This window comes from Lissotriton helveticus, chromosome 1_2 (genome assembly GCF_964261635.1).
Source record: "Lissotriton helveticus chromosome 1_2, aLisHel1.1, whole genome shotgun sequence".
Classification (NCBI taxonomy): domain Eukaryota; kingdom Metazoa; phylum Chordata; class Amphibia; order Caudata; family Salamandridae; genus Lissotriton; species Lissotriton helveticus.
Window position 1 is genome coordinate 440,434,379 of NC_136058.1, and position 11,279 is coordinate 440,445,657.

General features: G+C 40.1%; 1 long non-coding RNA gene across 1 annotated transcript; it reads right to left on the bottom strand.

The window, feature by feature from the left end:
• Nucleotides 1-1,983: 1,983 nt before the first annotated feature.
• Nucleotides 1,984-9,651, bottom strand: LOC144808014 (uncharacterized). The gene is made up of 3 exons (XR_013606568.1): nt 9,505-9,651; nt 8,736-8,822; nt 1,984-2,092 (listed from the first exon to the last, which is right to left on the bottom strand). It is a non-coding gene; the product is annotated as an uncharacterized LOC144808014 (long non-coding RNA).
• Between the last annotated feature and the right edge of the window lie 1,628 nt (nt 9,652-11,279).

An 11,279-nucleotide genomic window follows, 5' to 3' on the forward strand; every position in this document is an offset into this window, starting at 1 on the left:
TCTCGTTGCTCTCTGTTGCTCGAGTTCCGGAGGGAACTGCGACAAAGCAGACGTCGATGGCTGGATGGTGCCTGTTTGCACAGGGTGGTCACTCCTTGACCACAAGGGAGATTCTTCGGGCTTCCACGTTGAGTAGGAGGTCCAAGGGTCCAGAGTTTCGTTTCTTATGTTTCGTCAGGAAATCTAAAGTGCATTGGCACTGCTCCCACTCTTATTCGAATCTGGGGGGCGTGATTACCTGCTAGGTCCCCCCCTATGGGTGGGACCCAGGAAGTGGGTGGATACACCCCCTTCCTTTGATCCAGGCCGCCCTGGCACGAGGGCTGGAGTGCCCCAGAACCGGTTTGGCCGGATTATGCAAGGGGCAGCCTTGTGCGACCCAAGCAGTGTCTGGTTTCTTTCAGACCTCCCTGCTACAATCCACTATCTCCTGTCTGGAGGGTGGTAAAACCCCCCTGCGACAGGAAACCCTTTGTCCAGGCCCCATTTGGCTGAGTTTTGGTCAGCTGCAGGGGTCCAGACCCGTGTCTGTGGCAGAGGCATCCATTTTGTGGATCTAAGGCCCTTTTTGAAATTAACCGCATTTAAGTAAAGTAACATGTCTTACCCCTCTAGAGGGGTGGAATGCTATCCCCGTCGCCAGAACTGGCGAGGGGATAGTATTCCAAATTGTATGACACCTTACACGACATGTTTTGATAAAGCCAAACCAAAGATGCTATATAACCGCGAGGATTATAAGGCACTTAAGAGTATATGGTATGGCGTTATCCTGAAACAGCTTAGGGAGTTGTTCCCGACAGCTGCAGACAGGCTCAGCTCACGCTAGAGCTCCATCTCACATTAAACCACGCACTCTGCCTCCAGGATTGATGAGGCCTTCCATAGGAGTGGCTCACAGGTTTATATGTGTCCAGATATAGGTTTAGATATAGGTATACTACATCTAAGTAAGGGGTGATTACACCACCTTACCCCAGCTGAGTGATCAGCCAGTTGTGTCAATTTAAGAACCAGCCAGGGGTGGCAAAAGATATGCTGCAGCCCCTGGTAGGCCTTGGTGGCTCCTATGCCCTGGGCACCTATAGTGCATTATACAGGGGCTGACAAGGAGTCCATTTCCAATTGTGGTATGTACCTAGGGTACATGGAATCCATTTTACAGAGAGAGCAGATGGCCTGGGGCCCTGATTAGCAGGGAACCAGGTCAACTAAGTCAAAAAACCAGCTAAACACAGGCAAAAAATCTGGGGTAACCATAGTCAGGTAGCCACCTTCCTACACTGGGTGTGCTGAGTTTGCTTTTTCTCTGCAGCACAAATTTTAAAGAAGTGAAACTAAGGGGTAGATTTAGCGCTTGGTGGACAGGTCACTATGTCACAAACGTGAGGGATATCCCGCCCGCCGCATTATAAGTTCTACTGGATATAATGGCATTGTAATAGGCGGATGGGATATCCACCAAGCCTGTCACAGGGTAACCCCAATGCGCCAAACTCTAAAACAGGCCCTGCGTCCTTAGGGCTTCTCTTTATGTTGCTTACCCAGCCATCACAAAATTTCTGACATGTCTGGGATCAATAAATCTTCTGTTGCTGGTGCTTGTTAGCAGTGTTTAGGCACGAGTACTACACATGAAGAAGTCGGTCATGGCAGCCGCTCGCTGCTCATAGCCATGCACAGAAACGGTAGTCCACTTCTGTTCTGATAGCACAGTTTGTGCACCATGTACACCATCTTAGTTGGGACGGGGACCTATGCCCAATATTTGGACCTTATTCCAATCTAAGATCAGGCCCAATGGAAGCACAACACTTTGTTTATTCATAAATGTTCCTCAAAATATCAACCTTAATTTCCACGTCTTCCACTTTTATTCAAACTGTCAGTAAGAGTATGAACAGTACACAGCTAGACTGGGCAGCATGAAACAGAATGAAGTGATGCAACACAAAATCACATCTAGACAGCAGCATTATTTCTTGACAACATTATTTTTATTCTCCAATTTGCATCAATAAAGCAACGTTATTTATTTGTGCTGTGTGCTTGCGCTGGAACCAGACATGTTTTCCAAGAAAAGCTCGGTCACCTAGACAAGAAAAATATATAAATATACATTTCCGTTAGGGCTAACGAAACAGAAAAAAACTGTTTTACATTTCTAGGTAACTTGAACAAAAATATTAGCTAAGTGTGCTCCAAACAGCAATGATGCACTGAACAATGACATTACCTGTATTTCAATACATACAAGTGATAGTGTCTAGTTTGGCTTTTGGTACACCTCCTGCACCTTTTTCACAAGTAAGAAACAGAATAAGTGTTAAGATTTTTACCCGGATTATTCTTATCATTATAGAGTGCTCAGTCGCACAATGCTCACTTTAGGACCAAGCTTTATATGACTGGAGTGTAGGCACGGCAAACAGAGCTGACAGGAACTTCCCTGCCTTACAAAGTTCACCAGGTCCAGGCCTGACTGACCGCTCTAGGCCGGGTTTTTACTTTTCATTCAAGGACTTGTGGTCCTTGTTTAGCTGAATAAAATCAGGGAAATAAGTCCTAAAATCCAAAGAAACAAACAGCGTGGACTAGATTAGCTGCTCAACCCTGAACCAGGGGAATCTTGGCAGCTGTGAGCAGCTGTGGCAGGGTGAGAAGGGCCTGAGATGTGTTGGAGGAGCCGGAGATATAACTGATTTCAGCTTGTCGTTCTAATAACAAAAAGTTCTAAAGACCACAGACGTTTGCACTGTTGCAAATAAAACAATAGCGGACAAATGTGTGCTTCTTTTCTGCAGATTTAGACTCTGAAAGACACTAAAAAAGTGTATCAGGCAACCTCTAGCGATACGATCAACAATGTGACTGTTCTAATGCTTCAATTGTTCCCAGTGATTGGTAGTTACTCTTCGCTACATTCCAGTTCACTAATGTTTGCTCACTTTGCTACTACAGACCAACCATATGCAACAATTAAATGCAAATCACTCTTGGCGCTCACTCCAGTAGGGGCGGTTCCACCGTGATCTGTTTGGCCTTATCCTCTCTGAATGAGCGAACATGCGACTCCGCACTGCTTTGTCGTCAGTGAGGTGCAGCAGGAGTCTTACGGTACAGTCAGCACAGGACATAGTGTTCAGCCTTTGCGTGGGGTGCTAGTAATTACTGGGTAGTATCCAGTATAGGTACTTTCATTTACTGCAGAATTTGCACTGCCACGCGACAACTGCACTTCAATTGGATATTATTATTCACGTCATCTCACTCCACCCCTTGGACGCCTGTCTATCAATGCACTCCTGGCAGCATAAGGTTTAGGTCGCTTCTCTGCATCATACTCTCTTGTGAGTGGTGAGTGGTGGGGTCTGTGAAGGTCCCAAAAGAGGTTATCAGCAGTCACGGCTGGCATTACTCACAGGTGGAGGGGTGGGGGGAGCGCAAGGAGGTGGAGGGGTTAATAATATAATAAAGAAAAAACTTACTTGTCCGCCGGCCGGGTCCCAAGTTTTCTCGGCACCAGTCCTACTCGGTGCCTGCTCTTGCTCTCCTGCCTCCGCAGGAACAGGAAGCAGGCAGCATCCCTCCCCTCCCCTGCCCTAAGCAATGGCAGTGTTGTGATTGGTGTGGACGCTGCACAGCAAGGGGCTTACGGGGAGGCCATTTTCTCCATGTAGGCTGCATTTCAGCCTGCATGGAGAAAGGGCAAAGTGCTCATGATAGGTCTGGGCGGCCCCAAAGGGCCAACCAAACAGTCATTGCACTCTCCGGAGTGGGCATGCACTCCTCCCCTGCTCAAAGAGCAGCCCCGCCTACTCACCTGCCCCCAACCAATCCCTTCTGTTCTTTCTCACACTGCGAGAAGCAAAAACATAAAATGGTAGTTATTACAATTTTATGCTTCTGCTTTTCGCGCTGCGAGAAAGCAACGGGGTGACGCTCCTCCACCCTAGAGGAGGAGCCGCCCCAAAAACTACTTCTACTAACGGCAGACAACATCCCGTGCCATAATGAGAAAGCCCCTCACTCTTTGTAACCCACTTTAGCACCTCTTGGTATTTTGCCGAAGCAGAAAGATGATCACAGATACTCCCGTACATCAACACAGTTTCTGGGAAGTTACAGAGGATAAAAACCTTACCTGCACTATTTCCCCAGCATTGGTATCTTTCACAGATTCACATGCTTTGAATATCCTCCTTTATCCTACAAAGACCATGTACCATATGTAAAAAGGATATCCAAGTTTACTTTAGTAGCCCATCAAGGTTGCCTTAGGCAAGCAACTAGATCACTGAAACGGATCACTGACATAATATCGACGTCACAAATATCGAGATACACAAATATCGAGTGAAAAATATCGAGGGACAAAATATCGACTCCCTATCTACAAACAGGTAAGTACCAAAATATCGACTCCAAAATATCGACTTAAAAAATATAGACTGTCAAAATATCGATTTTTTTAAATGTCTTAAAATTAAGTTAAAACTAATATAGTAATAAATATATGTAATATAAACTTAGAAATAATTATTTTAACAATTTAATTTTAATAAATAATTGCTATAATTAAAAAAATTATATCACCAAAAATAATACACATATATATATATATATATATATATATATATATATATATATATATATATATATATAAACATATAATTAAATAAACATATATAACATTTTTAGCGTAGCATAGACAATGGTTAAAATTTATTGTAACAACTATAGTGAGTTCAACATTAGCAAAAGTGTTGGATAGCGTAGAGGTAAAATTTACTATTCCCACTCCAGTGGGTGCAACAGTAGGGAAAGCACTGGATAGCGTAGGGGTTAAAATTACTATTCCCACTCCAGGGATGTATGACGTTACAACGCATACTTTTACAACACCTACCATTACATCAAAACTTTTACAACACAAAAACTTTTACAACTCATACATTTACAACGCAAGAATTCACAACGCATATACCTTTACAACGCATACCATTACAACGTAAGTATTGGTAACTATATAATATTTATTTTAATATAAATTAATTTAAAATATTATAATATAATTTAATTTTATTTAATTTTATTTAATTAATGTAATTTAAATGTAATTTTACTTTATTTTTACAAAGTACCCCTGTACCCCAAAAACCCTAAACTGACCCTGAACCCTAAAAATACCCCTTTACCCCAAAAACTGAAAACTGACCCTGAACCCTAAAAATACCCCTTTACCCAAAAACTGAAAACTGACCCTGAACCCTACAAATACCCCTTTACCCAAAAACTGAAAACTGACCCTGAACCCTAAAAATACCCCTTTACCCCAGAAACTGAAAACTGACCCTGAACCCTAAAAATACCCCTTTACCCCAGAAACTGAAAACTGACCCTGAACCCTAAAAATACCCCTTAACCCAAAAACTGAAAACTGACCCTGAACCCTAAAAATACCCCTTTACCCAAAAACTGAAAACTGACCCTGAACCCTAAAAATACCCCTTCACCCCAGAAACTGAAAACTGACCCTGAACCCTAAAAATACCCCTTTACCCAAAAACTGAAAACTGACCATGAACTCTAAAAATACCCCTTTACCCAAAAACTGAAAACTGACCCTGAACCCTAAAAATACCCCTTTACCCAAAAACTGAAAACTGACCCTGAACCCTAAAAATACCCCTTTACCCAAAAACCCAAACATATAACATTTTTAAAATAATTATATATTAGCAATACTTACGTTGTAATGGTATGCGTTGTAAAGGTATCTGCGTTGTAAAAACATGCTTTGTAAATGTATGCGTTGTAAAAGTTTTTGCGTTGTAAAAGTTTCGTTGTAATGGTAGTGCATAGTAAAAGTTGCGTTGTAAACGTTGCATACCCACTCCAGTGGGTGCAACAGTAGGGAAAGTGTTGTATAGCGTAGGGGTTAAAATTACTATTCCAACTTCAGAGAGTGCAATAATAGGGAAAGTAAATACTTCACAAATAGATATAAATAACATAAATAGTAATACCAATTACAAATAAATAAAATATTTTACTTGTGTATAAAAAATATTAAATATTTATTTATAAATACAAAATAAAATTATTTAATTATAAAAATTGCCTACTCATACTAATTAATTACCCCATAACAATAAATTAATTTACAATTTAAAAATTAATTAATTAATTTTAATTACCAATTATATTTTAATTAATTACCTAATAAAAATTAATTAACAATTAATTCAAAATACATACCAATAATTTAAATGACATATGTAATTAATAAAAATTAAATTATTTCCCACCCTATTCCCCTATAAACCCACAACCCACTACAGAAAATAAGTGAATGAAATTAACATATTTATCAATTAATCAATTAAAATTATTTACCAATCATATTTTTATTAATTACCAATTATTATTTAATTAACAATGTATTCCAAATAAATAAGAATAAATAAATTAACATATTTAATTAATTATAATTAAATTACTTCCCACCCTATTCCCCTATAAACCCACAACCCGCTACAGAAAATAAATTACTAAAATTAAAATATTTATCAATTAATCAATTATAATTAATTACCAATTATATTTTAATTAATTACCAATTAATAATTAATTAACAATTAATTCTACATAAATATCAATAAATAAAATAACATATTTAATTAATTATAATTAAATTACTTCCCACCCTATTCCCCTATAAACCCACAACCCGCTACAGAAAATAAATTACTAAAATTAAAATATTTATCAATTAATCAATTATAATTAATTACCAATTATATTTTAATTAATTACCAATTAATAATTAATTAACAATTAATTCTACATAAATATCAATAAATAAATTAACATATTTAATTAATTATAATTAAATTACTTCCCACCCTATTCCCCTATAAACCCACAACCCGCTACAGAAAATAAATTACTAACATTTAAATATTTATCAATTAATCAATTATAATTAATTACCAATTATATTTTAATTAATTACCAATTAATAATTCATTAACAATTAATTCTACATAAATATCAATAAATAAATTAACATATTTAATTAATTATAATTAAATTACTTCCCACCCTATTCCCCTATAAACCCACAACCCGCTACAGACTTATATTACACAACAAATAAAAATTATTATTAACTTACCTTAAATTCGATATTTTTGTTGGCTATATTATGTCTAGTCGATATTATGTCCATTCTATATTTTTGATTCGATATTATGTCCATTCTATTCGATACTAATTTTCTCTAGTCGATATTTTTGTTGTCTATATTATGTCTAGTCGATATTATGTCCATTCTATATTTTTTACTCGATATTCGGTCCAATCGAAATAAATGACTCGATATTATGGGTGCACACCCACTGAAACCACAGAAGCCATTTTAGATTCTATGAAGTACAGCAAATGAGCGGGAACTGTATAAAGCAGGCTGCATAAAGTATATTTTTGTGTGCAAGAATGCTTGCATGTGTGTGTGTGCGAGCACATACTTGTGTGTCAACATGTTCATGTATGTGGATCTATGACTGCATGAATTTATGAGGAGCGTGTGAGTGTTGTGCCCACCATGGTAATGTGATAGCCCAGGCACAATGGTCCTAATTGTTGGCAGCTTGTGGGCATCTATCAAATGGCACTGATTGATCATGTGTGATAAAACGCTGGTCCCCAGTCAATGGTGGAAATACTTGGCAACTCGTGGGCCATCAATGGCACGTTGCCCATTCACACTCAGCAAAATGGTGGCCCGAGAACGAAGATGATAATTATTGGCAACTTGCTACTTTCATCAGATAACTAACATTGCCTACCCATGATAAAAACAAATGAGGGGCATAATACTTATATATTTGATGGCAACTTGTGGCAATTTATGGCACAATACCCACCTACTAGTACATTTTGGAGACAAGGTTATTAAATCCTGGCATGTTGTGGGCATCCACAATGGTGCATTTATCTGGCATGGTGGTGGCCCTTAGAGAATGCTGACATATTGAGAAATGCCAGGGTCTGATGGGTGTGCCATAGACAACGGAACCAGGGTGTGAAATGAGATGATTGGCTAAGAATGTATATTGGGATACTCTTAAATATTTATAGTTTGACCTTGTTAGGATGCCTATTGTACAGAGCCATTGGGTAAGAATAAGACTATTACTTGCCATTGTCAGGATCAACATTGCATTCTATTTCTCCCCTCCAATGTGCAGTCACAAGGGGCAATTTTTAAAAACTGTCAGTATGGATTTCAAGACACAACAGAGACATTTTAGATGATTACGCTATTGATCCAACGCAGATCTCTATTGTATGGGAGATTGATGGAGGTGATATGAAAATAAATATGCTCTTGAGCAATCAAGCAAAATAAATCTCCTATCATAGATAGAAAGCATTGCATTGTCAACACACAACAGTTGTTTGAAAGATGTGTACAGACGTAAGCCTGTGCTGGAGATGGGAAAGAGTCGAGTGTGAATCATAGTGAGCGCCTTCCAATGAAGACACTATTGTAACCAACTGGACGAGGTGAGTGTTAGATGTTGTGAGGGACAGTGGTCAATATATGTGACATGTCCTGCTGAATAAGTATAATAGAGGCCATTTCTTCATCACTAGCGTGGGAGCCCAAGGAAAAGCGTTCACAGACACAGTTCAAACTCAAGGCACTTACATCCCCTCTTACCTACCATTTCTGTCCCACCGTGATTCATATCCCAGCACCTGAGCTATGATCGCAGTCCCTGGGATGCTCCCATGACCGGCCAATCTGGTAGCTGTGAATACATTAAAAAGGGCATCAAGATAAACTGAGTGCAAGAGTCGACTGCACTAAACATTGTCACAACCTCTGTCATGTCTGAGCTGCCTACAGTCCTCAACACTTACTCGGCTTAGTAGGAAGATAAGCACAAACTCTTAGAAAAGGAAGTTGATTTTACCTTTAATGTCATTTATCAAGGAAAGGCATCTTTTATAGTTTCCCATGGTTTAAATACCCACCAGTGTCAGGAAAGACCAAAATCTATCCAGGCGCATCAGTGTTGTACTCTGAGCTAACTTAGAAGGTATGAAAGTAGTGACTAAGAAAACATGGAGAGTCCACTCACCCCCAGCCAATGCCACATAGGACATCTCAGATGCCTAAAAGTAATGACGCCATGAATTGAGTCCTTAACTACATGAACATAAACATTGATTGGCAAGAAGCGTTGTGTCTGGATGGAGTGGAAGGAAATGATATCAATCTGGTGAGAGCAGGTGGGTTAGTGGATGGAATGAGTGTAGAGCAGCCATGGCTTCCTCAGTCTTGTAGAGGAAATAAGCTGATAACTGAGGGAAGCTGAATATAAAAAAGCCTCAGGAGATAACAGGATCCACAGCTAGAGACTTGTAACAGAGCACGCACTGGGGACAGAGGAAACACTCAGACATATGGGTGTGTATCCCATCACTTACCCTTTTCGATCATGGGGCCCGGCATGAATGTGTGGATCGTCAACTGAGGGATGCAACACTGGCATCCGTGACTTCCACAGATATACGGTACGAGACCTGGAAGCAGTGACAAATCTCGATCCAGTGCATCCGGGTTGGATGGGTACTGCGACTAAACCAAAAAAGCAAAAAAAGAGCATCAGGCACAATCCACGTAAAGGACCATCACCTCCATCAACACATACAGTTTCTCTCTGCCCACAATGATTGTTTACTTTTCAGTGTCTTGCATCCTATGGGTGATTCTCTTTGGCAAGTAATAGTCCTACTTTTACCCAATGGCTCTATAGAATAGACATACTAACAAGGTTAAAATAGAAATGTTTAGGAATATCCAATTATACATTCTTTGCCAATCCATCTGAGTGACTCTGGTTCCATTCTCTATGGCAGACTGATCAGACTCTGGTATTTCTCAATATGCCAAGAATGCCCGGCATTCTCTAAGAGCCATCACCATGCCACATATATGCACCAACACGGATGCCCACAGCATGTCAGGATTTATTACCGTTGTCGCAGGCTGTTAGTAGTGGGTGGACTTTGTGCCATAAATGGCCACAAGATACCAAGAAGTATTCCCATTATGTGAAAGCGCGTCATTTTACAATGGGTAGGCAATGTGAATTCTCTCATGAAATGAACAAGTTGCCAAGAATTATCATCATTCTACTCTGGCCGCCATTTTACTGGGGGTGAATTGCAGCATGCCACGGGTGGCCCATGAGTTGCCAGATATTACGCCATTAAGTGGAGACCAGCATTTTATCACACATGATCAATAAGTGTCATCCTATAGATGCCCACAAGCTGATAACAATTAGGACCACTGTGCACGGGCTAGCAATCTACCAGGGCGGGCAGTGGACACAACGCTCACACACTCCTCATACATGCATGCAGACTTTGAGATACACATGCATGCACGCTCCAACACACATGTAGTTGCACTCAGACAGACATGCACTAACACTCAAAAATAAAAAACAAATTTCTTATTAAACAATGACTTCCACTGGATGCTATCATGACTCTTGCTTCTGCTCCAGGCTTACCTCCCTGTGATAGCTGGCTCTTGTGGTTAGAAAGATGAAAGGACAAAACGCATAGGGACAATTGTTGGACTGTCTGGGGCATCAAACAGGAGTGCCTGTTGATGGAAATGAGGGGGGAGAAGGGAATAAGGGGGTGTTCCTACAGGGGAGAAAAGGAGAAATTGTCAGGGGCTGTGTGCCCAACATGAGGCCCAGAAGGAAAGACTCATGTGGCAGGGGAGAAGCTCTTGCAAATTGTCCTTCTCCGACAGATGGATATTTTGCTTTGTATTCAAGCTAGCTGTATAAATACTTTTCTTAACCATTTGCTTTGCAGTCAGAATGTTTATTTCATCGACATAAAAAGAACCCTACTGGAAAGACAAGCAAATGTAAATAAGTAGGTTTAATGTACAAAAAATAAAGCCACATTCACACACGTCTACATATTCACACGCTTCCGCACACACTGAAATACACTCAAAGAAGGAATATAACTAGAAAAAAGGAACCTTGTGTGTGTGTGTGTGTGGGGGTGCGTGAGTGTGTGTGTGTGTGTGTGTCTCTGTGTGTGTGTGTGTGTGTGTGTGGGTGCGTGAGTGTGTGTGTGTGTGTGTGTGTGTGTGTGTGGCTCTGTGTGTGTGTGTGTGTGTGTGTGTGTTGGGGCTCTGTGTGTTTGGGGGGGCTCTGTGTGTGTGGGAC